This window comes from Equus przewalskii, chromosome 14 (assembly GCF_037783145.1).
Source record: "Equus przewalskii isolate Varuska chromosome 14, EquPr2, whole genome shotgun sequence".
NCBI lineage: Eukaryota > Metazoa > Chordata > Mammalia > Perissodactyla > Equidae > Equus > Equus przewalskii.
In genome coordinates this window covers 31945543-31973284 of record NC_091844.1, presented here as the reverse complement: position 1 = coordinate 31973284, position 27742 = coordinate 31945543, and the positions used below count along the sequence as shown (strand labels likewise).

Below are 27742 nucleotides of genomic sequence, written 5' to 3'. Positions count from 1 at the left end.
AACAAAGCCTTTTTTAATCCTCCCCTACAGCCAATTGGTATCTTTCCCACATGTGCTGCTGCAGCATCTCTATATATAGAACCTAGTATTCTATAAACAGGATGCTCTGACTAAACGCAACTCAACAAGCAAAACTGTGAGGTAGAGAAGATGGCATCTCCTCATCTGTTCTTTCCCCATCCTCTTTTCCTAAATCTCATCAGAGACAGAAGAGCTCTGTGAAAACAGCATGGAACTGGACAGACCTGAGGAGAAATAAGTCCTGGCTCAGCGCTGTCTGACCTTAGGCAAGTTACATAATTTCTTCAACTTTCAGCTTGCCCATGTGCAAAAACAAAGATGCTATTTTTTTGGTTTGCATTATGATAATTAAATAAGAAAATATGAGAAAAGCATCTAATACATGCCTCGCTCTCCAAGAATGTGAGTTTGTTCTTCTCTATCTAGCTTACTGCACACCTGGTGTCCTCATGTTACTTTCTGGCTGTCCAAAGCCAAAGTGTGTACTCCACACAAACGATCCCTTCCTTTCCTGAACTCTATCGAAGTCCCCATCCCTTAGAAGAACGATCTAATCACACTGCTAAAAAGAAACCAATTTGCAATTAATTCAAGTAAAATGTGGATGATATTGCTGGGTGCCCGTATTAACTCTGTGGGGGGTGTTTCTGCATTTAAAAGAGGAGCCTGGAAATTCAAATGAGAGGAAGGTTCTCCTAGAGGACAAGGGGCCAGTGTGTCAGTCTCTTTCCCTGCAGCACAGCCCATATCACTCTCTGTGCTGAAGAGACCATCAGAAACCACCAGAGCTACAGGACATCATCTCAGATTGCTGCATGTCACACCTCAAATCAACAGGTCCAGAATAGAACTTAGGAGCCTTGGCTACCCCTTCTGCTCTGGCCAGCACACACTACTTCCTTAGCCAAGAAATTACAGTGGCACTTTTTTCCCCTAGGAGGTTTCCAACACTATTTTAAACTCTTTGGAATTAAGCAGCAACAGGATTTGATTATGGTCATAGTGTTGAAACAGCCTATAGAAGGCCTGGGCTCCACTTCCAGAATCACACCTTACTTCTCTGAATGGTCTCAACAAGGCCCAGATTAACACAGGAGGCAGAGTAGGCCTGTGTCTTGACTTCTCTCTCAGTGATACAGGAAGGAAGACCACAGGGAAATTTCTGGGCCTTCCACATACAGGATCATGGAAGTAGATTATTATGACTAAAAACAGCCTAAGCGTAATCACTTGCCACAACGTGCTATGCTGACTATAAATCCTAATTCCACATGGGAATTCTCATATGGAGGTACTCTTCAGCAGTGTACATGTTCTACTTGACTTCCTGGCAGCACCCCTCAGAGCCCAGGGTACTAGCCAAGGTTGGAATCTCAGGACCCAGACACCCCTAGGGTGTGAAGGGGCCTGGCTGGCAGCTTCAGCAGATGGAGTAGAGGTGAGGTGAGGGGCTGGTCCAGGCAGGATTATCCAACAGCACATACTTAGGGAACTGGCAAAGCAGAGACAACAATAACAAATGTTTTAAATTATTTTATATTTATCCAAGTAGTCACCATGGCAAAAATCAGAATTTTGCTGGATTTTTCTTATACTTTGCTAAATTTCCCTACACTTATTTTGTGTTTAATATTGTTTTTGAAATATACACTGAGGGCTGAAAGTATGAGAGACATCATAATCTTTCTATTGCTTAGGACTCTAAAGTTCTTAATCTGGTCCTTGGCTTCAGCAAGAAGCAAGGAAAACCAGGATTCCAAAGCTTCAAGGTCAGTATTCATTTCTTCATTCAGTAAACATTTCTTGAGGGGCTAGTCAAGTGTCAGATCTTTGCTGAGTCCTGGGATTCAGCAGCAAACAAAACAGATATGGTTCCTGAGTTCCTGGAGTTCACAGCCTAGAGAGAGAAGGTAAGAATAAGACCAGGACCCAAAGCAAAAGGTCTCTATTGGGAAACAGGCAAGATTCCACAGCCAGTAACGGGATGCAGAGGGATGCCAGAAGAGACCCTGGGCAGACAAGGAGCTGTTCACGGAGATGAGCTGAGTCAGACAATGTCCTTATGCACCTACTCCCTTCAGCAGGAAAGCGTACCACTGTGGTGAGCTGACTTATCAAGAACAGGTGACCAGGGCCCTCACAACCAGTGCTGCCATGAAGCTGTCCCTTCTCTGTTCACAGCCATGGACTGTGATACGTGCCCTTTGAGCTGTCAGATCCTGAAAGCTCCAAAGAAAAACAAAACTTGAGTTGTCTACTGACAGGAATTCTAGGAAGGATAGCAGGCCAGAAATGGGAAGCATAAAAACAACGGCCAGAAGCAGCTGGGTGACCCTCCCCCTAATTGTCACCCACACTTCTCTAACATTGCACAGAAATGAAAAATAAAAGCCTGATCTCACCTAGAGGGATGAGGCTGGGAAGAGAGCTGCTGAAATGATCAAGCTATAGTGCACGCCTTCTGAGGAGTTTTTGCTTTAGGGTGTGAAGGGGCAAGGACAAGGAAAGGCTATGGCCTGCTGTGCCAGAGAGAGGAGCCGTTCCAGCAGCTCAGTCCCAGCATTACCAGAAGCTGACGGCCACAGTGGAGGTGGAGCTGACAAAAGCAACAGTAGGAGCTTCAGAGTAAGTGTCCAGCCAGCAGAGCAGTGGCCTGGAGAGATCGCCAAGTATCTGACCACTCTGGGCCTCAGTTTCCTTACCTGAAAATGGAGATGATAATAAAAGCATGTATTGGTTTCCTAGGGCTGCCGTAACAAATACTACAAACTAAGTGGCTTTAAACAACAGAAATTTATTCTCTCACAGTTCTGGGGGATAGAACTACAAAATCTAGGTGTCAGCAGAGCCAGGCTCCCTCTGAAGGCTCTAGGGAAGAATTCTTCCTTTCTTTTTCCAGCTTCTAGCGATTGCCAGGAATCCCTGCCATTCCTTGCTTTGTGGCAGCATAACTCCAATCCATGCGTAGGCTCACCCCCTAATCCAGTACCACTTCATCTTAACGTGATTACATCTACAAAGACCCTATTTCCAAACAAGATCACACTCATAGCTTCTGGGTAGACACGAATTTTTGCTGGGACACTATTCAACCCAGTACAGAGCACCGACCTCATAAAGATCAGATATGTAAGGTGCTTAGAACAGTTCCTGACACATAACAGACATCATGTAAAAGCTGGCTACCCTTCATCACTAAACAAGAATGATCCTCCCTCCATCATGACTCAGAGATAAGAAACTGGATGGCACTAGAGTTCCAAAAAGAGCTGATGAGGGCAGAGCTAGGACACAATGGGTTTATTACCATTCAATACTCTCTATCAAACTCCCAGGCTGGAGTGAGGAAATACCTGCTACAGCCACTTCATTTGGTTTTTCAAGAACACAGAACTTATCCCAAACTAACAATGGCCCGTTCAAAGAAGTCCCCAAATTAGGATCCACTTAAGAGAAGCCTCCACAGCCAGCAGAGAAGCTGCACCAGTGAGCACAGAAGTCTTGTCACTCAGAGTCAAGCTGGGAGTTCTGATCCCGCACTGCTTTACACAGCACATGCATCCCACAGCTTAGCAACTGAACAACTACTGACTGAGTCCAAACATCAACTCCATTCTCTGAAGTGGAGATGTGCCATCTCTAGGACAATCTACTTTCAAATTAGGGGAGGGGAGAACAGATTAAAGGCTCTTGCTGCTGCTTCTTCAATAAATGGGTTCAGGAAACTTTCCAACAGAAAAGAAATAGAGCCAGATCTCAACTGCTGTCTTCATATCCAAATAAATTCCAGATGGATTCAAGACTTAAATTTAAAGATTTAAAAACACACACAAACACAAAGTACTCAAAGAGAATTATTTTTCTAATTTTTTTTGAAGATTTTTTTACTTTTACTTTTTCTCCCCAAAGCCCCCCGGTACATAGTTGTATATTTTTAGTTGTAGGTCCTTCTAGTTGTGCTATGTGGGATGCCACCTCAGCATGGCTTGATGGGCGGTGCCATGTCCACGCCCAGGATCCAAACCGACAAAACCCTGGGCCGCTGAAGCGGAACGTGCGAACTTAACCACTCAGCCACAGGGCCAGCCCCTATTTTTATAATTTTGAGGTAAGAAAGCATGCCTTTTCTAAACATTGGCCTAGTAGCAGAAAAAACTATAAGGGAAAAGATTATTTTGACTACCTAAAAATATAAAGCTTTCAGAGAGGAAAGAAATTGCATAAACAAAGTTGAAAGACAACAAACTGGGAACAATTCTAAACCATATATAATAGTCAACACTTTAGCTCTCATAAATCATTAAGAAAATATTACTGGGAAAATGTGCATAGGATATGAATAAGTGATTCAAAGAAAAAATATAAATGTCCAGGGGCCAGCTCAGTGGCACAGCAGTTAAGTTCACACACTCCACTTGGGTGGCCTGGGGTTGGCCAGTTCGGATCCCGGGCACAGACCTGCACAGCACTCATCAAGCCATGCTGTGTGGCATCCGACAATCTTTCTCAAGCAAAAAAAGAGGAAGACAGTCAACAGATGTTAGCTCAGGGACAATCTTCCTCACCAAAAAAATAGTAATAATAAAATAAATATGCAAAATACATTTCAAAATATCCAAAGAGAGGCTGGCCGGGTGGCGCAGCAGTTAAGTGCGCGTGTTCTACTTCGGCAGCCCAAGGCTTGCCAGTTCGGATCCCAGGTGGGGACATGGCACCTCTTGGTACGCCATGCTGTGGTAGGTGTCCCACACATAAAGTAGAGGAAGATGGGCATGGATGCTAGTTCAGGGCCAGCCTTCCTCAGCAAAAAGAGGAGGATTGGCAGCAGTTAGCTCAGGGCTAATCTTCCTCAAAAAAAAAAAAAAAGAACGAAAATATCCAAAGAAATGTAAATTAAATCATACTTATGGTGCGCCCTGTCTCAGTTACTATTCGAAGCATTTACTTGGATTAACTACAATCATGCATCACTTAATGACGGGGATATATTCTGAGAAATGCAAAGCTAGGCGATTTCATTGTTGTGTGAACATCATAGAGTACACTTACACAACCCTAGATGATATAGGCTACTAACACCTAAGCTATATGGTAATAATCTTATGGGACCACTGTTATATACATGGTCTGTCATTGACCAAAACATCATTATGTGGCACATGACTATAATTTATTCCTCATGAAATAGGTGCAACCATTATCCCTACTTTACCAAGGATGGAACTGAGGGACACAGAAGTTAAACGACTTACCCAAGGCCACACAGTTAGTAAGTGGCTAAATCAGAATTCAGGCCCCAGCAGGCTGGCTCCAGAATCACATTATCAATTACCACATTACAGTGACAAGATCATGTTTCACCTGTCAGATGGGGAAGATGAAAAGCAGACAACCCAGTGTTACTGACAGTGTGGAACAATAGGCAATCTCACATGCTGTTGGTAGAAGTTAACATTCTTAAGGGTAATCTAGCTCCATGAATTAACATTTTAAAAATGTGCATATCCTTTAACTCAGCCATTTCATTTCTAGGTATTTATCCTAAGGAGATAAGTAGACAAGTGTGCAAAGATGTATATACCAGGGTTATTTATTACAGAATGTACATAATATCAAAAATATTGCAAATAGGGGCCAGCCCCGTGGCTGAGTGGTTAAGTTCGTGTGCTCTGCTTCAGTGGTCCAGGGTTTCACCAGTTCAGCTCCCAGACACGGACATGGCATCGCTCATCAGGCCATGCTGAAGTGGCATCCCACATGCCACAACTGGAAGGACCAACAACTAAAATATACAACTATGTACTGGGGGACTTCGGGGAGAAGAAGGAAAAATAAAATCTTAAAAAATAAAATATTGCAAATAAAATATGCAATAGAGACACGAAAAGTCCAACAAATTCATTCATTCAACAAATATTTGTTGAGCACCAACTGTGTACAAGGAACTGCTCTAAGCACCAGGTATAGCATTGGATAAAAAAGAAAAAAAAATCCCTGTCCCCATGGAGCTTACATTCTAATGGAGCAATAAACAAATTGTTCAGCAATAAACAAATAAGAAAAATATGTAGTATATCAAGTGGTGCTAAATGCTACAGAGAAAAATGAGAGAAAGTAGATAGGAAAGGAAGGGGGTTTGTTACAATTTTGAGTAAGGGGGTCAGGGAAGGCCCCACTAATAAGAGATGAAATAAACATTAAATATTAGAGAATAAAATGCATTATGGTATATCCATACATTTAAATATAATTTGTCCATTTATTCCGCATTTATTGACATGAAAAGATATCTATAACACACAATCAAATGAAAAAAAATTCTTACCACACACAAAAACAATAGTAACTATGTGAGGTAATGGATGTGTTACCTGTATTGTGGTAATCATTTAACGATATATACATATATTAAATCATGTTGTACACCATGTTTATGCTTTAAATGGGACAGAGAACAACACAGAAAGAGATTGATAATGCCAAGCCAGGGTCCGGGCTGAGTGCCAGAGAAGCAGCACAGGCGGCTTTTGTTTGTTCTCCCACCCACTCACTTATCCTCCTCCCCACACCTACACTTTGTTCCAGAAAGGATTTAAGGACAGCAAATCCACATAGCCCCACAAGTTCTTTAACTCTCCTCATCCTCCCTCACCTTTCTCCCGCCTCTTCCCAGAAGCCAGGACAGTGACAGGGTGAAAGGGATAAAAGCTTACGATGGAGGTAAGCTGAGGGGGCACAGAAGGATGGAGGGAAACCCCCAGGGATCTGGATGGGATTCCTCTTATTTCAGCACATGGGGAACAGATCCTGAGAAGCACACTTCTTCCCTGCAGATCTGTAAGACTTGAAGCAAGGTATCTGATTCAGATCCCCTATTTCACCTCCTACTAAACCCCAATGCCTTGCAGGGCAGCCAGGAGCAAGAAACTCATTCACAGGGAGGTCACAAGCCACAGGAGACCAGAGCTCTGCCCCGGTACACAGGGGTCTCCATCTTCCTATAAGAAAAAATGACACAGAGCTGAGCCCTTTTTCCCCCTATGTTATCCCCTCCTCCACAGCTGGACCCAACAACCTATTCTGGCTAAGTTACTCACGCCCAACCCTGCACCCACCACCTTGCCACAACTACCCTACAGAGTCAGAGACTTCCCCACTAAGATTCTCAAGACTAGGTCCCTACCAAGAAAGCTGCCCAAGGTGATCTGACACGTTAGTTTGATTGGAACATTTTCAGTCTGGGCTGAGGTTTTGAGTAACCTGGTGGACAGGGTCCAGATGTATCTGCTCTCAGATATGTGGGAGCAGATTACATTTCTTGCCTGAGCATAAAGCCACAAACAAGGAATTGGCAACCCAAAGGTGGAATCTATGTTGCTAGTCCCTACTTCTTTAGCCTGAGGGTAGGAGTAGAGGCACATGAGTAGAGGTAGGGGACCTAGGGAAAGACCTGACTGTTTCAAAATATTTCTCACATACTCTCTGTCACCTCTTGGACACCTACTATATGCCAGGCCCTCTATTAAGTGCTTTCATATAATATCACCAAAAATGACAAATTATTTTTATCAAACATTCCTACCAAGTGCTACTAAGTTAAGAAGCATTGGGGCCGGCACAGTGGTTAAGTTCGCATGTTCTGCTTCAACAGCCTGGGGCTTGCTGGTTTGGATCCAGGGTGCAGACCTACACACTGCTTGTCAAACCATACTGTGGCTGGCGTCCCACATATAAAGTAGAAGAAGATGGGCATGGATGTTAGCTCAGGGCCAGTCTTCCTCAGCAAACAGAGGAGGACTGGTGGCAGATGTTAGCTCTGGGCTCATCTTCCTCAAAAAATAAAAATAAAATAAAAGTTGTTTAAAAAAAAAAAGAAGCCGCCTAAGGCACATATAGGTCTAGCTTCCCTGCTGACAGCTGAATACCCAGGCTTAAAATTAGGAAGAGGGGAGAAATCTGAGATTCTACTCAGGGCTGCAACATAGAAGTCTCACTATCCACTATCAGGCCCCAATCCAGCTTCTGATATCTTTCCTTGGCTTTCAGAAGGGAACATCCCTCACACACACACACACACACACACAAATCCTCCAATACACTTAGTCTGCAAGTAGAAGAAATTCTTCACTAGGGAAGAGTACAAGATGAGTCAGAGAAAACCCAAAAGCAATCATCTCTTCGGGAGAGGAGCCTCTTTCTCTCTCTCTGCCTCTCTCTTGTCTTCCTTGAATATGTAGTTACCAAGCAACTTCTATCATGCTCATCACTATAGGATGTAATCATAACACATGTTTCCTGCCTTCAAGAATTTACTCCATTTAGCAAGACAAAATCAGCACACAAGAAACATGTTATAAAAAAGGGGGCTCTAGGGGCTGGCCCAGTGGCACAGTGGTTAAGTTCACACGTTTCGCTTTGGCAGCCCCAGGTTCACTGGCTCGGATCCCGGGTGCAGACCTACACACTGCTTGTCCAGCCATGATGTGGCAGGCATCCCCATTTAAAATAGAGGAAGATGGGCACAGACATTACCCTCAGGGCCAGTCTTCCTCAGCAAAAAGAGGAGGACCAACAGCAGATGTTAGCTCAGGACTAATCTTCCTCAAAAAAAGGGGGAGGGGATGCTCTAAGATTTCTAGTGCATGGAACAGGAAGAACAAAGATGTCAGTAAGACAAACAGAGGGTGGGTGAAATAAGACAAATGGTGGGGTATCCTGATGAACACAGGCATCTTCAATTTCAAACACAATCTCTTCTTTTTTTGTTCCATTCTTAGTAGAGACATGTTTCACTTCAAGAAAAATCTCAAATACAAAAATCCAAGACATAAAGTTGGGGATCATTCATTAGACAAAAAGTCTCTTCCTCTTAGCTGTAAAGTTTAGGGAGATAAAATTGAACCCACAACCCCCAACCCTGCTGCCACACACACAACGTTTACATTCAACTTTTCAGGATCACGCTTACAGGGTGAAGCAAAGTACTCAAAAAAAATGTATAAAAGCCAACGCATTGACAGAAGGATAAACAAAATGTGGTATATACATAAAATGGAATATTATCCAGCCTTAAAAAGGAAGGAAATCCTGCCACATGATACCACATAGATGAACCTCAAGGACATTTGGCAAAGAGAAATAAGCTAGTCACAAGAAGATAAATACTGCATGATTCCACTTATATGAGGTATTTAAAGTAGTCAAATTCACAGAAACAGAAAGCAGAAGGGTGGCTTACCAGGGGCCAGGAGGAGAGGAAACTGAGGAGTTGCTGTTTAATAGGTACAAGAGTTTCAGGTTTGCAAGATGAAAAAGTTCTGGTGATTTGTTGCACAACAGTGTGAATATACTTAACACTACTGAACTATACACACAAAAATGGTTAAGATGGTAAATTTTATGTTTGCTACCACAATTTTTTTTAAAAGGCAATGTACACATGGCCTGAAAAAAAATTTCAGCAATACCAGAAGATATTTAAAAATATAAAAACTTCCAGAAGTAGTCTGAGTATAACAAGTATATAGAGTCCTCCCCTTTTTTCACACAAATACTGATACTAGCATGCCACAAACACCATTCTGCACCTTGCTTTAGTTTTCTCTTAATGATACATCTTGGAGATTGTTCCATATGACTGTGTAAGAGTGTGTGCGTGTCTACCCATCTTATTCTTTTTAATAGCTACATAACATGCTAATATCCACCATAATTTACTCAACTAGTCCCTTATCAATGTATAATAAGACATATTTTTTAAGCAAAATGTATTAAAGACTTTTCACAGCAATTTTGTCTATTTTTTCCCTCAACAAGAATGTTCGGATTTCACTCTTTACATATCCTTCAAGCAACTACAAATGACTGACATCTGCTTTGGTTTGAATTTTATAGTGTTTCACCTCAGCTCATTTCTACTAGGTTGCATGTTGACTTTGTCGTCATCACAAGGAGTCACCAAAGAGATGATCAAGGAAACACATGAAATACACATCATTCTCTGAACATTATGGTCACCCTTTACTCCCTCATCCTTATAAATGGCTGGTCCATAGTATACGTTTTACCATGTTTAACTCTGAGGAAATTCATATATATATATACACTCATACACACACACACATACACACACTTACTTTTATTACCTAAGTAATTTTTTAAAAAGAGCACCTCTTTCATTTCAGTGTCTCTGGGTCTGCTATTTGGTTTCTTTGAGAGAGAGCTCAGTGAAGTTAAATGAGTGAGGGTTCTACAGACACAGCGGGATTCTAATATCAGTTCTGCCATTTCTAAGTTAATCCATCTCTCAGAGCCTCTGGCTTGTCATCTGTAAACCAAGGGCAATACCATCTCTTACACAGGTGAAATCACCACACAAGGCGAAAAGTCCATTTGAGAGGACCAAAGTGCTGTCTCTGTTGAACTAGCACTGCCTGGGGAAGTCAAAGAATTGCTTAGAGAAGTGATAAAGGACAAGAAGGAATCTTGACCAGTTGATAAGAGAAAGGGTGTTCTGGCAGAGGCAACAACACATGCAAAGGGTAAGAGATGTGCAGAGCCACAAAGCACCAACACAGATAGCGACAAAAAGGTGAAAGGCAATTTTAGTTAACAAGTACTTATTGAGTGCCTCTATGCACTAGGCAATGAAGATACAACCATGAGCAAGAAGGTCCCTGCCCTCAAGGAGCTTAAAATCTAGGGAGAGGGGCCAGCCCCATGGCCAAATCGTTACATTCGCATGCCCCACTTCAGTGGCCCAGGGTTTCACCGGTTCAGACCCAGGGCACGGACTTAGCACCGCTCATCAAGCCATGCTGAGGCAGCATCCCACATAGCAGAACTAGAAGGATCTACAAACAGAATATACAATTATGTACTGGGGGGCTTTGGGGAGAAGAACAGAAAAATATTGGCAACAAATGTTAGCTCAGGGGCAATCTTTAACTAAAAAAATAAAAATAAAATCTAGGGAGAGAAAGGCTAACGAGTAAACAGCAATAAGTGGTCAAACCAATAAACAGTGATAGGTGGTCTAATGGAAGCAAATGGGGTGCTAAGATAGAGAGTAACATGGAGTTGCTTTGTATAGAGTGGCCATAAAAGACCTCTAAGAGGAGAGAATGCTTAACTGACACTTAAAGGCAAAGGACAGTTAATGTGGTGAAAAGCAGGTAAAGAGTGTTCTAAGCAGAGAGTATAGCACTGCAAAGGCCCTGAAGCCAGGGAGCCCAAGAAGAGGTCATGGAACTGTGAGCAGGTGAGGGTGCTTGCAGAGACAAGGAGAAGAGGGGTTTGGGATGAGTCTTGAGAAACAGGCCGGGACCAGATGTTGCTGGGCTTTGTGGGCCACAATTTGGGCCAAATTGTGCAAGACTGTTTATTCCAACCTGAGACATTTGGACTTGATTGTACAGGTAACATGAATACAACTGAGGATTTGAAAAGGAGAGACAAGGTTGGGTTATTTTATAGAAGATAGTGGAAACTGTGTAGAGGATGGCCGCAAGGAGGAGTGAGGACAGCTTGGAGACCAAATGAAGACAGCCCACACTAGGACAGGGTGAATGTACACAGGAAAGAGAGGCACCCCAGAGACAAATCTGAAGTGCAACTGGCAGCCTTCAAGGTCTATGTTCTAGCCTATTTTCTAAGTCCAAAGTCAAAGCCCCCTATAAATCCCAATGGTAGTGACCTGTCATGAAGGAGTCATTAAGAAAGAGGAGTAATGAGGCCATCCCTGATGGCCTAGTGGTTAAAGTTTGGTGTGCTCTAGGTTCGGTTCCCTGAACCACTCATCTGTGATGAGTGAACACAACTCATCTGTCAGTAGCCATGCTGTGGTGGTGGCTCACATAGAACTAGAAGGACTTACAACTAGGATATACAACCATGCACTGGGGGTTTGGGGAAGAAAAAAAAAAAAGAGGAAGATTGGCAACAGATGTTAGTTCAGGATGAATCTTTCCTGGGAAAGAAAGAGGAGTGAAAACAGATTATGAAATTTGAAGGCCCCAAAGCAGAAAATAGAAGGCAGGACATTAAAGCAGGAGGCTTAGAAAGCAGAGGAGTCAAAGACAGGGAGCACCCTTGGGGAAATCACTAACAATGGCCATGATCTCCAGCTCTCTCAGGTTGGTTTTCCCAGAGGAGCGCTAGGAGGGGAGTGCAGATGCCTCACCTCATACAGACCAGGTGACCCAGCCTCAGACCGCCCAGTACATGCACACAATCACTCCATCCAACCTTCAAAAGAGAACACACTCCTCCTCAATAAGAACTGTTTCTATCCCCATGATTCCCCTTCAGCCACCACTATGATGCCAGCAACCAGGAAGTCTGCAGAAGAGCTCCAGGTTACGTAGAAAACATATAGAACACCTCCAAGGGCTAGTGATCATCACTACTCACCAAGATCCTCTACTTGGCACATCCCAGTCCCCTAATGCTGCCATAAATTCAAAGACCGTTCCAGGTTAGAAATTTTTTTTTTTCAAAGACTGACACCTGAGCTAACAACTGTTGCCAATCTTTTTTTTTTTCCTTCTCTCCAAAGCCCCCCAGTATATAGTTGTATACTCTAGTTGTGAGTGCTTCTAGTTGTGCTATGTAGGACACCACCTCAGCATGGCCTGATGAGTGGTGCCATGTCCACGCCCAGGATCCAAACCAGTGAAACCATGGGCTGCCAAAGCAGAGCGTGCAAACTGAACCGCTCAGCCATGGGGCTGGTCCCCAGGTTAGAAATTCTGAAGCCCACTGCCTACACATCTTCAGATCCCACCATCCATGCACGCCCAGTCAGTCGTCCACTACTCCTTACTATGCCTCATCAATAGAGTCTCAACAGATATTCTACACTCCCATGTCCCTCCCCAAAATTCAGAAAGAAATTCCACAGATTCAGGTTGGGCAGAGAGTCCTGAACTCCTAAGGCTGCTGAGGCCAGCTCCTATACCTGGTTTGGTGGGAGGAGGTAGCCAGAAGGAGGGCTCACCTACATGAAGGGAGTATCCTCAGCCTACCTGAAGGGAGCACCAACGCTGCTGCAGGCCTCTGTATACGAAACTTTTTTCAAAGATGAGCTAGTTGGGGGCCGGCCTGGTGGCGCAGTGGTTAAGTGTGCACGTTCCACTTTGGCGGCCCGGGGTTCACTGGTTTGGATCCCCAGTGCAGACATGGTACCGCTTGGCAAGCCATGCTGTGGCAGGCGTCCCACATACAAAGTAGAGGAAGATGAGCACGGATGTTAGCTCAGGGCCAGTCTTCCTCAGCAAAAAGAGGAGGGTTGGCAGCAGATGTTAGCTCAGGGCTAATCTTCCTGAAAAAAAAAAAAAGATGAGCTAGTTGAACCTAGTATATTTAAAAGGAAGAAAGGTGGGCTCTTGAGAGCAGAAACTGATGTGGAGGAAAAAGGTAAGGTAGGATTTTCTGGAGATTTGACTTAAGTAAATAGCACACAAAATACAAACAAAGTAATATGCAATCTAGCTCAAACCTTTGCATGTCAACTACTTGATCCTTCTTATAATCCAAAAGCTGGTTCAATACTAAAGAGGCAAGAATAGTAAAACATGATTTAAGTAATCCCCAAGATTATTTACGGCCCTAATCCTGAACTGCTTACCCTGTTCCTTCTTACACTCCACCCACTATCCTGATTCTCTAGGTTTCTGAGCTAATGATTCAGCTTCCTGTTTCATCTTTGCCTCACCTTATCCCTAAGGCCTTTTGCTTCCTTCCTTGCTTAGGATTCCACTCCACTCTCAGTTATTCTGCCAAGAGCAACTCAGAGTAAATAATCTGCCTACTCAGATCCTCAACTTTTATCCTCAGCACTCATGCCCCCTTCAAGGGCAAGTCTCCTGCCAGGCTTACCCTGATTTTACGAATATGTCTTGGAGAGAGACAGACATATTAGATGGTTCATCTAGGCAAACAGTGGAATCACCAAAGATGTTGGAATAAGGAGAATGACAATGAGCCAGGCCCAAATGTCTAGACCTCACCCTGACATCCTAAAGCACATCTTCCTGGCCTTGAGGTGATAACCCTGATACTCCATTCCTCCTATCACCACTCCATGTCAAGGGATCCTTCCAGCCCACAGCAGCTAGGATTAAGAATACATGGTGAACAAGACACAGGCCTTCGCTTGACAGAATTTATAGTCTAGTGAAGGAGACAGACAAATAATTACAATATGCATGATAATTAAAGGCAACGCATGCAGAGCTGTAAGATTAAGAAAGCTAGTCAGGTGAAGTTACCCTTAAACTGAAACTTGAAGGATGAATAGGAGATAGCCAGGCAATGACAAGGCATTTGAGGAAGAGTGTTCTAGGCAGAAGGAATAGTATACACAAAGGTCCCGCAGCAAGAAAGCACATCTGAAGAGACAAGATGAGATGGGGGGTAGGGAGGCCAAGGGAGAGAGTGTACTGAGGCAGATGATGCTGAAGAGATCAAAAAGGGCCTCATACGACATATGAAGCTGTTCTATCATTCACTTAACAAGTATTCACTGAGTGCCTACAATGTGCCAGGCATTGTCCTATTCACTATGAAAAAGCGAATAAAATGTGCAATTTCCCTGTTCTCAGAGAATTTAATTCTAATTGGAGGAGGCTATAAACAAATATGTGAATAAACCAGAAAAATATCACATATTGATAAGTGCTATGCAAACAATTAAATTAGGTCATGTGATAGAAAATACATGGGCGGCTACTTTAGACTCATTAGGTGGTCAGGGGAAGGGATGACATAAAAGCAGGTATCTCAATAAAAAGGAACCAGCCAAAGATGAAGGAAAAAAGCATCTTAGGTGGGGGTAACACTATGCGCAAAAGCCCAACAGAAAGATCACTAAAGATTTTTTAAGCAGCGGAGTTAGATCACGATCATTGTTCCATTTTATAAACATCACTCTAGCTTCAGTGTGGAGAATGGAATGGAGGTGCAGGAGGATGAAATCAAGACTGGAAGCAGACATGAGAGCAGATTATGTAGACTAAGATGAAGAAGATAACAACAAGAGCTAACACTCACATAGCACTTACTAGGTACGGATCCATCGTTCTAAGCATTTTACATATATTAACATTTAATTCTCACAAATATTTTATAAATTAGGAAACTAAGGTACAGAGCAGTAGCAATGAAGGAGGAAAGAAAGCGACTGGATTCAAGAAGCACTGGGGAGGACAGTCCTGGCAACTGGCTGGTGTGGGCTGTGGGAGAGAAGGGAGGATTACGACGACTAGGCTTTGGGTCTAGCAACTGCATGGGTGGCGGTGCTGTTTACCACATGACAGGACATGGATGAGGAACAGTGAGGAAGCCCAGGAGGCTGCATTTTGCCAAGTCTGCAAAACATCCCAGTGGAGTTGTCCACGTGAGTATTGGATATTCTGGTCTGGAGAGAGATTTGGGCATCATCCAGGTGTAGATGGTGACTGAAGCTGTCAGAGAGGTTGAGATCACCTAGGGATAGTATGAGGAAAATAAAAAAAGGCCTAGGAACAGAATGCTGACATTTAAAACAAAATAAGAATCACTTATAACAACAAAAAACTGGAAATACCCTAATGTCCCTCAACAGGAAAAGAGGTAAATAAAATACAGTATGTCTATGCTACAAAATATTATACAGTAACCAAAAAGAAGGAGAAGTACCTTTATGTACCAACATGGCATATTGTCAAGGCATATTACTGACTCAAAGAAAAAATATCAGAATGATATATAAAATGTGACACCCCCTCTTCGTGTAAATAAATAAATAAAACACGAAAATAACACTTTAAATTTTTTCTAGGTTCATACATATGTATGCAAACATACAGAAAAAATTCTGGAAGGTACATTCCAAACCACTAACAGGTTACCCCTGGGGAACACAGAAATAATTAAAATGGGAGAGGGGGAGCAGAAGTAGTCAAAACATTATCCACAATGTTCTCATTTTTTGGTTATATTACTATTTTCTCTGTAAAATTAAAGACCAATTTTCCAAAAAATAATGGAAATCTCTCCTCAATTTTGCTGTGAACCTAAAACTGTTCTAAAAAAGTAATTCTTCATTTAAGGAAAAAAACGGGCAGAAGCAGCTTAATACAAAGGACACCCTTTACCGCAAAGACTACATTTTCTCTGTCCCTTCCGCCCCTCAGTGGCCTTGATATTCAGATCTTTCAGCTTCCCATCTACCCACATCTGGGATGTTAACACCAAGCCCCCTAATTCCATGCTCCAGCCTGAATCCTTGGCCCCAGGCCAAGCCTGGCCACCAATTCCCTAGCCTGGACCAGAGCCCCAGGAGGGGAGGTGAGACACACCAAAGTCCTAAACAAACGTGGGAGAAGGAGTATCGATGCCAGTTTCAAGGACAGGGATCAGGTGACCTTGCTGGCCATCAGAAGTCTCAAAGGCAGAAAGGTATCTGAAGGTCTGGAAGCAGCTCTGCAGTGTGGGGGGATGGGGCGGAGAGACAGTCGGGCAAAATCAGGGGGAAGTAGTATGGGGTGAGTTGAAGAAAGAGGCAGTTCCACTAATAAAGATTCCAAGTGAAGTGCTGTAATATGGAGGAAACCAGGTTTACAGCAAAGGGAAGAGAGGAAGCTGCATTCTGTGATGGGGTTGGGGGCAGGGCGGGGGGGGGGTGGGGGGTGGTATCTAAGGATACCTAGATGAGTCACTTCACATCAAAGCAGCAATTCCTGGAGGCACAGTAAAAAGTTTAGAGTTTGGAGCAGCAGAAAGAGACAAGGGACTTGGCTTCTTCCTGAAAAGAAGGGAGGTTCCTCAAATGAGGAGAAAAGAGCCTGAAATAAAGCCTTTCCTTCCTCAGTAAATCAAAGGCAGAGAGATCAGGGCAGGCCTCTGGTGACCGTGCTCTTAACTTTCAACTTTCTGAGGATGAAAGACAACATATTTGTTCCACATGTTTTCCTGGTTACCCAAAGCAGTGACACTGCCTAGGCCTTACCCAACAGCTGATTCACCATCAATTAGTCTACATCACAATGTGCTGAGCCTCACGCCTCACTCGGTCACATACCAGACGGCTCCGGAAAGAAAACAAGCTGGTGTGAGCTGTCCAAGTCCTCTCGGTACCTGACCTCACCCTCTGGGGTAGGTTTCATTTCAAAACTGAAAGAGACTGAAGGGCTGGGGAAATCCAAAGATCAGCAGAGCCAGGAATAAGTGGTTCCCAGCAGAAAAGGGTCCCAGGCTGGAGCTCAAAAAAGAAACCAGACCGCTGATAAGACAGAGTTTATGATGTCTGTCACCAAGCCTTCAGATATCATTTACACGTTGGCCAATATTTACAACAGGGCATGACCATGCTTACCTAACTCCTGATACCTAAATACCTAACTCTTCAAATGTTCAATCAACTTCCTAGCTCTATGAAATTTTAGAGCTTTGGGGTAGCTCCAATAACTGGGATAACAAGGGACTTGTGAACTTTGCAGCCCTTCAAATGGGCCAGCTTTTAATTGTAATGAATTTTATCACCTCTTCTTCCTTCTTCATCTCCCTACAAACCCTTGGCAAAATTACTGTCTCACTAAAAAAATTTCCAAGTTGTTCATGACGGCCCTCTTTCTAGAACAATATTCCATACAGTGAAAGTCGAGCTCATCAAAGGAGTGAGGTTATTTGCTTGAGGTTCATTTTTTTTTTTTTAAGATTTTTTTTTTTCCTTTTTCTCCCCAAAGCCCCCTGGTACCTAGTTGTATATTCTTAGTTGTGGGTCCTTCTAGTTGTGGCATGTGGGATGCCGCCTGAGCGTGGCTTGATGAGCAGTGCCATGTCTGCGCCCAGGATTCGAACTGACGAAACACTGGGCTGCCTGCAGCAGAGCGCACGAACTTAACCACTCGGCCACAGGGCTGGCCCCTTGAGGTTCATTTTTAACCAGCTGAGTGACCCTGGGAAAGTCACAACCTTTCTGGGCTCAGTTTCCTCATCTGTAAAGAGGTTAGAAACATATAGAAGGAAAGCAATAAAACTTCCCTGGGGCCGGCCCAGTGGTGCATTAGTTAAGTGCACACATTCCGCTTTGGCAGCCTGGGGTTTGCTGGTTCAGATCCTGGATGCGGACATGGCACCACTTGGCAAGCCACGCTGGGGCAGGCGTCCCACATATAAAGTAGAGGAAGATGGGCACGGATGTTAGCTCAGGGCCAGTCTTCCTCAGGAAAAAGAGGAGGAGTGGCAGCAGATATTAGCTCAGAGCTAATCTTCCTCAAAAAAAAAAAAAACTTCCCTGAAGGAGAGAAAGACGTAAGCTTTTAAGTCTAAAAGGCTCATCAAGTGGCAAGAAGAGATATTTTAAAAAGACACAGAGCTAAGCATATCCTTATGAAATGCTAAGAATGAAGAAAAAATTTACAAACTTCCAGAAAGAGAGAATAGGTCATCACTTACAAAGAAAAAAGAATCCTATTGGCATTGGACTTCTCATCGCTATCGCTAAAAACTAAAGACAGTAGAAAGCTGTCACAGACTCTGTAGAGACTAGGACTACTATTTAGGAATCTTACACGCAGCCAAGACATCATTCATAAATGAAAGTAAAAAAAGTATGTATATTTGGACTTATAAGGACCTTGAAAGTACCATCTACGCCCTTTTTCTAAGAAAATCACTCAAGTATCCTAGTCAACTTAATATTTAAAATTGGAACAAAGCTTGGAAACACAAAATGTACACAAGACATGTTTTCCTTCTCTATGAAGAAACCTTTTAACAAGGTGGTACCAGATATCGCCTTTCCGGGTACAAACAGAAACTGTCCTGAACACAACCGTCCCTGGCAGTCTGGGTTTGCAAGTTGTTCAGCACCTAGTGGCCTGATGAAGTAAATACAGTTTCATCAAGTACCCGGATAAACTTCCAGCCATTTTGTGAGCTCTGACAGCGTGTACAGGGCAGCAGCCTGACATCCTTGATATTATAAGAGTAGGACACTGCAAACCTTCCAGACTCATATACAACTTTATAGATTCAGCTCACTATCCATTCATTCTCCAAGGATGTGGGAAGATCCCATACTTTGTACCTAACTAATCACAAGAGAAGCATAGATTTGTTACAAGGCTACACTTGCAAAGTATTGAGAAATAGAGACTGCATTTGGCCAGACTAACCTGAATTGAAAACAAGCTTATATGCTAAGAGAAAACTGTAAATGTGCCTTATAAACAGGAAGAGTGTCTTCAAATGCTCATAAGATTGGAATGTGGAAGATGGATTATATTTATCCTGTATGGTTCCAGGAGATAGGCCTAAAACTGATGAGAAGTCACCTCAATCAGATTGTAATTCAAAACAAGAAATAATTTTCTACCAATGAGAGCTATTCAACAACATAATGAGATTCCTGGAGAAGAGATGAGCTCCCCAGCAATGGAAGTATTCAAAACGAACTTGGACGATCATCTGTCAGGCAGATGACAGAAAGCATTCCTGTAACCGGATGGCAGACTAGAGACAAGGAGATTGATTGTATTACCTCAAAGGCCCTTTCCAAGAGTCTATCATTCTAAACAAAACAAGCAAAGAAACAAACAAAAGCCACTAACAGATAACTAAAGAGTCCTCTCCCTGCTTCTTATTTTTAAGCTCCAAGCAGGCAGTACAACTTAGTGAGTTTGATACCACTTTCCACTTGAGTAAATGTGGACAAATTATTTAACACTATTTGCCTCATTTTCATTATCTGTAAATTTAGAACAATAATAGTACCTATCTCATAAGATTACTAGGAATATTAAATACCATACCTTGTAAAGTACTTAAAACAGTGCTTAACATAGTACATAAAACTAGCATCTTGGAAAGGAAAGGTAGCTAGGTGGTCGGGGTGCGGGGGGGACAGTGAAACCTGAAATGTGCTGCTTGTTTCAGTTATCTCTACCCAACCCTCAACCAAAGCATTCCTGGTCATTGCTGGCCAAATGCGAGGTTCCCTTGGCAACCAACCTCAAAAAAGAATCCAGATCTACCTTCTTCAGGAAGGAGGCTGCTTCTCTGCCCTGAAATCTAGCATCTTCCCTTGCACAAAGCAGGCTCCCTAAAACCTCACAAATACCACTGCTCCAAAATCAAGGACATGAGCAGGTGCTACTCTCCTCACTTCATATCATCAATCATACAACATGAGAGTTAGAAGGGACCATTTAGAGCGACCCCTTTGTTTAATGAATGAGGACAATAAAGCTGAGAAAAGTGAAGTCCTGGATGCAGCAAATTGGTGACGGGGTCAAGACAAGATCACACGCCTCCTTATTCCTAGCCCAATAGTCAAAATCTTCCCATTTTTCCGATGGGAAAAATAGGACTGGCCCTACTAAGCCACCTGCCCATACTGTCTACACAGACAGGTAAGAGAGGAATAGAAGCAGTAGAGTGTAGAGGTTAAGAGCATAGACTCTGGAGCCAGACTGCTTATTCAAATCCCAGTTCTACCACTTACTGTGCGACTTTAAGCAAGTTTCCTAACCTCTCTTTGTTTCTATAAAACAGGGATAAGAGCAACTACCTTATAGGGCTATTTTAAGGATTAGATGAGATAATCCATGTAAAATGCATGGCACATAGAAAGTGCTTGCATGTACACTGCTCTGCTGCTCATCATTACCAGTTGTATTAAGCAGAGAGCCAATCACAATAACAAGAGAGACCAGACAAGCTCCTACTTCTGGTCCAAAGAGCACTGGGAAGGACATAGGTGTTTATTTAGCTCCATTTTCTCGCCCTGGCCAGGGAACATCCAATCAATCAGCAGGAGAAGACCATAATTAACCCATCACTCATTTATTTCTTTGGATCTAGGGAAGAAACAACTCAGGGAATAACCAAGTATATGCTATGGTGATAAGATGCTTAAGATCATAGATAAAGGGATCAGCCCAGTGGTGTAGTGATCAAGTTTGTACACTCCACCTCGGTGGCCTAGGGTTCAGGAGTTCAGATCCTGGGCACAGACCTACACACCACTCACCAAGCCATGCTGTGGCACCATCTCACATACAAAATAGAGGGCTACTGGCATAGATGTTAGCTCAGGGACAATATTCCTCAAGCAAAAAGAGGAAGATTGGCAACAGATGTTAGCTCAGGGCCAATCTTCCTCACCAAAAAAAGGTCACAGATAAAGGTTAGGTAAGTCTGAACACAAGCATGATCTTTACATCTATGCTCATCTCAGTTTTGACAAAATGCAGTTCTTGTCCAGTCTCTTCCCCTCAAGCCATGAAAGTGGTATAGTGTAATGGTTAAGAAAAAGAGCTCTGGAGTGTGCCTGCCTGGGTGCAAGCTCCTGTTCCATCATTTATTTGCTGTGTCACTTTGGCAAATTACCTGACCTCTCTCTACGCCTTTGTTTCCCCATCTGTTAAATGAGGATAAAAACTATTTTAATTATGATAACAGCTGACATTTGGTGAGTACGTTCTATGTGCCAAGCCCTATGCTAAGCACTTTACACAGTTTATATCATTTAATTATCACAACAACCTTATGAGGCAGGTACTATTACTACCCTCATTTTACAGATGAGGAAAATGAGGTACAGTTTTCTTATTCAAGGCCACATGGCTAGCTATGGCAAAGCTGAGATGTCAGTGCAGGAGATTCGACCCCAGAGTCTATGCTCCTTACTCCTACACTGCTCTACTTCTCACAACTCCAGGCTTATATGGCTGTTATGTTGTTAAAATAAGACAATCCACAGAAAGTGCTTACCATAGTCCCTCATTCATCAAGGTTAGCCATTACTATTATTGCTGTTGTTATTATCACCATCATTGATCCCTTTGAGTTTCTCTCAAATACTACCACCTCCTGAGTTCCAGTATCGCCTGGAGGATGGCTGTTTTCCTACCTACACACCAGCTCACTGGGCAGCGGGGGTGGGGTTCTATTATTTCACTTCCCTCATGTAATACAGGGTTAAGTATCTGGGTGGAGAGACAAGGAAATATTTTCTATAAACCTGCTAGTCTATAAAAACAATATATTAAAATCTTTGCTTTTAAACATAAAATCTTCATTACTCTCATCAGAAAAGAAACATGCTTACTAAAAAAATTTTTTCAAAATAAAGCAGAGATATAAAGTATTTACTAAAAACAGAATTATCTGTCCTCTACCTCCTTCCCACTTCCACTCTCCTGTTCTCAAAACCAGTATATTATTTAGTCATTTAGTCCTCACAAGAAGTCAGATTGCTGTCATTTATCTTTATCTCCTTTTGGCAGGTACTGAAACTGAGGTTCAGAGAGGTTCAAGATCAAACAGCTAGTAAGTGGAGGTCAGGGTTTCTGGAAAAGAACTTTCATATAAGGAAGAAGGTAAAGATAGCTAACTCCTTTAACTTACCCTGAAAGGAAGTGGCTATGATAGAAGGTTCCTAGAAGGTACCTAAGAAGAACCAAGACTGACAATGGCATTTTTAAGAAACTCTTGCTCTAAATGAGGCAAGACCAAACAGAAACTGTAACCCAAAAAGTCAGTAATGCAGTGAGCTTTCATCAATCCTTCCCTCCCAGAGAGAGTAGAAATTATTGATAAGCCCAACAAAGCAAGACTTCGTCTCTGAAGATATCCATCCTTTGCACACCAGTCCTTACCTCCTCAATTCCAAAAACTATGTATCACTGTGCTAGAGAGCACAGCACGGTCTAGGTCAAAATAAACATTTTTTAGACTGAGCAACCTGAGGGTATAAACAACGTCTTATTCATACAGATCTTTCCTTTATTATCAGGTAAACAATCCTCTATATATTCAATATATTTTTGTTTAAAAATCAAGTGAACTTATTCATTCAATTCCCATGTGCTAGTCACTGTTCTAGGAGGTGAGGACATAGCAATGAGCACAACAGAGTCCTAGCCATCATGAAATTTACATTCTAGTGGCGGGTGACAAATAATAAACAAACTATAGCAGAGAGAGTCCCTAGAACAGTGCTGACCTGTAGTAGGCAGCACTAAATAAATACCTGAATAATGAATGAATGAATAAGTAGTATTTCAAACAGTGCTAAGTTCTGTGGAGAAAAATAAGACAGGGAAGGGGAACAGGGAATACCGAGGGCAGGAGACGGCTTTTACTTTCCATAGGAAGGTCAAGGAATGCTTCACAGATTAGGTGACAGCTGAGCAGAAACCTGAAGGAGGTAAGGGAGGAGGCCATACTGATATCTGGAAGAAGTGTTCCAGGCAGAGAAAACAACTACAAATATCCCAAGGCTTGGCATGTTGCAGCAACTGCAAGGAGACCAGTGTGGCTAGAGTACAAAGGGAAAGTGGTAGAAGATGAGGTCAGAGTAGCTGAGAGAAGGTGGTGCAGAAGATCCTATGCGGCCCTGTAGACCACTGTAAGGACTAGGTTTTTAATCTGGGTGGGACCCAGTGGACAGTTTTCAGTAAAGGTGTGGCATGCTTTGAAATACGCTTAACAGGATTACTCTGGTCACTGTTAAGATTAGACTCAGGGGACCAAGAGCAAAAGAAGGAAGACCATTTAGGCTACTACAATAGTAGCAGGGGAGGTGGTGAGAAGAGTTCAAATCCTGAATATATTTTAAGGTAGAGCTCACAGGACCTGCTGGTGGAGTAAGAAAAAGAACAGAGTCAGGGCCTGGTGGCACAGTGGTTAAGTTTGCACATTCCGCCTCAGAGGCCTGGGGTTCGCCAGTGTGGATTCCGGGTGTGGACCTATGCACCGCTTGTCAAGCCATGCTGCGGCAAGTGTCCCACATATAAACAAAAGTAGAGGAAGATGGGCGCAGATGTTAGCTCAGAGCCAGTCTTCCTCAGCAAAAAGAGGAGGATTGGCAGCAAATGTTAGCTCAGGGCTAAACTTCCTCAAAAAAAAAAAAAAAACGAAAAACAAACAAACAGAACAGAGTGAAGGGAGAGTCCTCCATACATTCAATACAACTGAAACTGAGATGAGGAGGAATCGCTGGAGATGCAGATTTGAGAAGAAAAGTTCCAGAGCTGATTTTTTTAATACGTTAAGTTCAAGAAGCCATGAGATACCCAAGTAGAGGTATCCAGAGGAATTTGGACATACAAGTCTTGAGTTCAGGGGAAGACACTCAAGCTAGTAATTCACACTTGAGAACTGTGAGGGTATAAATGGTGTTTAAAGTCTTGAGAGAGAGCACCTAGGAATTGAGTGTAGATAAAGAAGGGATCCAAGGAGTGATCTGAGTACTTCATCTTGGAGGCAGAGGAGATACCGAGAAATTAGCCAAAAAAAAAAAGCGGGGGAGGGTTTTGAGAAGGAGGGGCCATTGAGGTGGGAGGAGAACCAAGGGAGCGACATCCTGGGAGCCAAGTGAAACTAGCATGCAAGGAGGGAGAGTCAAATGCTGAGAGGTCACAAAGACGACTGAGAAATGACCACTGAATCTACGTGCTCTTTTCTAAGCATGTTCTTCCCTACTCCACACACATCATTTCTTTTCCTTTAATCCAGATAAAATCCCAGTATTGTCCAATGAATACACATACGGTTTCTGTTTAATGTAACTATATCTGTGTCTCAAAAAACAAAAATCAATGCTTTTAATGCGGACACACCAGATTTTACAGGGTGAATAACACTGAACAGATGCTTTGTCTGGTTGAAATAACTGTCTCTCTGAAACAAAGTCCCTAAGTCTTGCTTGTGCTCAGTAGGTAGAATCAGAGAAATGAGCTATTTAAATATATTTCTTTTGTTCTGCCATAAAGCAGCAATTATTCTTGAACTCCTTTCCCTCCTCCCTAACTCAAACATCCTAACCAGCTAAACAAAGACTAATTTCCACACACACCCCTTGAAAAACAAAGCAGGACACAATCAAATCCAAAAGTTGGATGAGAAAGGGATTTCTGTGCATTACACCTTCTTTCTTTTACTACAGAGAGGGTTAACAATTATTTGCTAATTCAAAGGTTGTGCTTTCTTTACATTTTGTCCTTAGAATCTCTAGACAGGAAGTGAAATTTCTGTTATCTTCATCTTAAAAGAGAATTCTGCTACAAAATAAGGATTTTAACTTTCTGTGCTCTAGCAAGCACAGTCCAGTCTCAATGATCTACACTTCTGAAGCAGTAGAAGAATAATCACCAAAAACTGTATCATGCCAACATCCTTCACACCTTCCTGAAATGGCTACAACTTTCGAATGGACTGTGCTCTCTGCCTTTGGGCCTTTGCTCCTTCTGCCTGGAATACCATTCCCTGCCCTCCACTTTGCAATTTGCTGACTTGGGACTCAGCCTGAATGTCAGCGTCTCTAGGCAGCCTTCCCGAATTCTCTCCATAACTGAACCAAGGGCCCTCCTCTGAGCTCACAGCACCCTCTGCTTACTCATATCCTTACACTTTAACACACTGCACTGTGAATCTGTTTATTTGTCTGTCTCCGTTTCGAGATCATAAACATCTTGAGGGCAAGGACAGGATCTCATTCATTTTTCTATCCTTAGTGTCTGGGACATATAAAGCAAACAAAAAATATTTGCTGAGTAAATGAATAAGATGACTTTTGACCTAGTATTCCTTATGTAATTTTTGTAGCACATTTTCCTTGATAAACCAGTTGAACTGAGGCTAATATTAAAATTATTGGCATCTAATCACATCCCCAGCTGATTGTAGAAACAAAGAAATTTCTCCTACCTGATATTGGAAATAGGGGACAAAAAGACAGATGTGCTGCTCAAGACCAGCTCAGGAGAAGTTATCCTATCAGCTGCTCATCCTCGGCGCAAGACAGCAGCCTATGCTTCTGACACCACAGAGAGGGCCAACGGACCTCTGGACTAGTCCCTTCACCTTCCTTCCACTGATCCTGTATTCTCCTCTTCTCACCCCACTATGCTTTTCTCTCTTTCCTTTTCTTACCGTTTTTTGCTTCCTCAGTTTTCTGTACTTTGCATCTGCATTCTGTTCTCATTTTCCCTTTAACTTTTCTCTGCACTCCCTTCTCCATGCCTCATTTCAGTCAGAGTGACCCTGGGGAATCCAGGGGAATCACTTTGCCCAACTGGGAGAATTCAGGCCAAGGATGTTGCTGTATCTGCCAGTCACTTCTGAAAGGCACAGCAACATATTTCTTAAGTTTCTAAGGAAACCAAGCAGTGACCCCATAACAGCAGTACAGGGTCACAAGCACAAGAGGTCAAATGTACTCCACACAAAGTGGGTAAGCCATGCTTCTAGGCTGCACTCTGTAGTATCCTGCAAAGCAACACGAAAAAGGCCCTCTCAATTTACTAAAATCTTTCTCCTTTTTTGAGGAAGATCAGCCCTGAGCTAACATCTGCTGCCAATCTTCCTCTTTTCACTGAGGAAGACTGGCCCTGAGCTAACATCTGTGCCCATCTTCCTCTACTTTATATGTGGGATGCCTGCCACAGCATAGCTTGACAAGCAGTGTGTAGGTCCACACCCAGGATCCGAACTGGCAAACCTTGGACAGCTGAAGCAGAATGTGTGCACTTAACTGCTGTACCACTGGGCCAACCCCTACTATAATTTTAAATAAAAAGAGAAACGGAAGCTCTATCTGAAGGGCAGAAGAGAAAAGGAAACCACATGTTTTGGAAAAATTGCTGCCACATTGATAAGGCAAATTTAAAAAGCTGGAATATGCTGGCTGGGCCAGGTAGGTTAGCAAAAAAATGTGGTCCTTGCCCCCAGGGAAGTTAGAATCTCATTGAGGAATCGTTCCCACTACTTCTCAAACCCATAAACGTTAACATTAGAGAACAAGAGGGAAGAGATTCTCTTAAACCAAGAGAGTCAGGAACCTAACATAAGTGGAACAGAAGTTCTGGGACAGAAAAATACAAACTGGATGGAAGCTTTTTGAGTTTAAGATAAAGTTATTCCATGTGTCAGTCAGTGTCACAAGCATCAGAAGCCAAGGAAAGGAACAATCCACAGCTGGGAATCAAGAGGCCCAGCTCAGGTCCTAATGAGCTGTGTAACCTTGGGCAAGTCACTTCACTACTGTGATCTAAAGAGGACTCTTCCATAAAATGGGCATAATAATACCTTTTGGCAAACTTGTCTGTGATGCTTAAATAAATAATGTGAAATCACTTTGAAAAGTTTTCTATAATATGCCAATGTGAGGTAAGAGGAGCGAAAACCCTTCCTCTGAATGGAGTTAAGTCCTGTGGTTCAGTTTCCAAAGTCTAAGCCTGACTCACCTTCCCAGCCTCATTTACCCCTTTCGCCAACTTGCAGTCACTGAGTGGGAGGAGAAGAGTCATGCGTGGGGCTCCAGGGGGAGGGCGGAGACTATTTGGTCAGTTGCTCCATATCTCAGTGGCTTCATCTGTAAAACGGGCGGTGTGGCATTCACTCGGTATCCAGAAGATAGTGCAGGCCTGAGGAAGGGAGTGGAAAGCTTACTATAAGTGAGTAAAATATTTATATAACCCTCCCCCTCAGGGATAAATAACCAAGATCACCAAGTTTCATTACTCCCTGGACAGAATTAGAAGCAGCCTTAGAGATCATTTAATCTCTAGGTTTACAGACAGGAAAACTGAGGCCCACATAAATGAAGTGGGTTGTAGAAGTCTCAAAGCTAGTCAGTGGCAGAGATGGAACTAGGGGCCAGAGTCACAGACGCCCAAGTCGAGCACCCTCTCTGCCAGATCTCAGGGTCAGTCAGGGCACCTGTGGCCTG

At 42.9% G+C, this 27742-nt stretch overlaps 1 long non-coding RNA gene across 9 annotated transcripts in view; it reads right to left on the bottom strand.

Moving 5' to 3' along the window:
* Window positions 1–27742, bottom strand: part of LOC103547590 (uncharacterized) — a 97879-nt gene that overhangs the window by 66776 nt on the left and 3361 nt on the right. For 7 of the 9 annotated variants that reach the window (XR_011526010.1, XR_011526005.1, XR_011526006.1 and 4 more), the window contains exons 3-5: window positions 27258–27437; window positions 13047–13342; window positions 5274–5382 (exon numbers count right to left, since the gene is read on the bottom strand). This is a non-coding gene — a long non-coding RNA (uncharacterized lncRNA). The remainder of the gene's footprint in view (window positions 1–5273; window positions 5383–13046; window positions 13343–27257; window positions 27438–27742) is intronic. The other 2 variants (XR_543999.2, XR_011526007.1) reach the window with 2 other exon arrangements.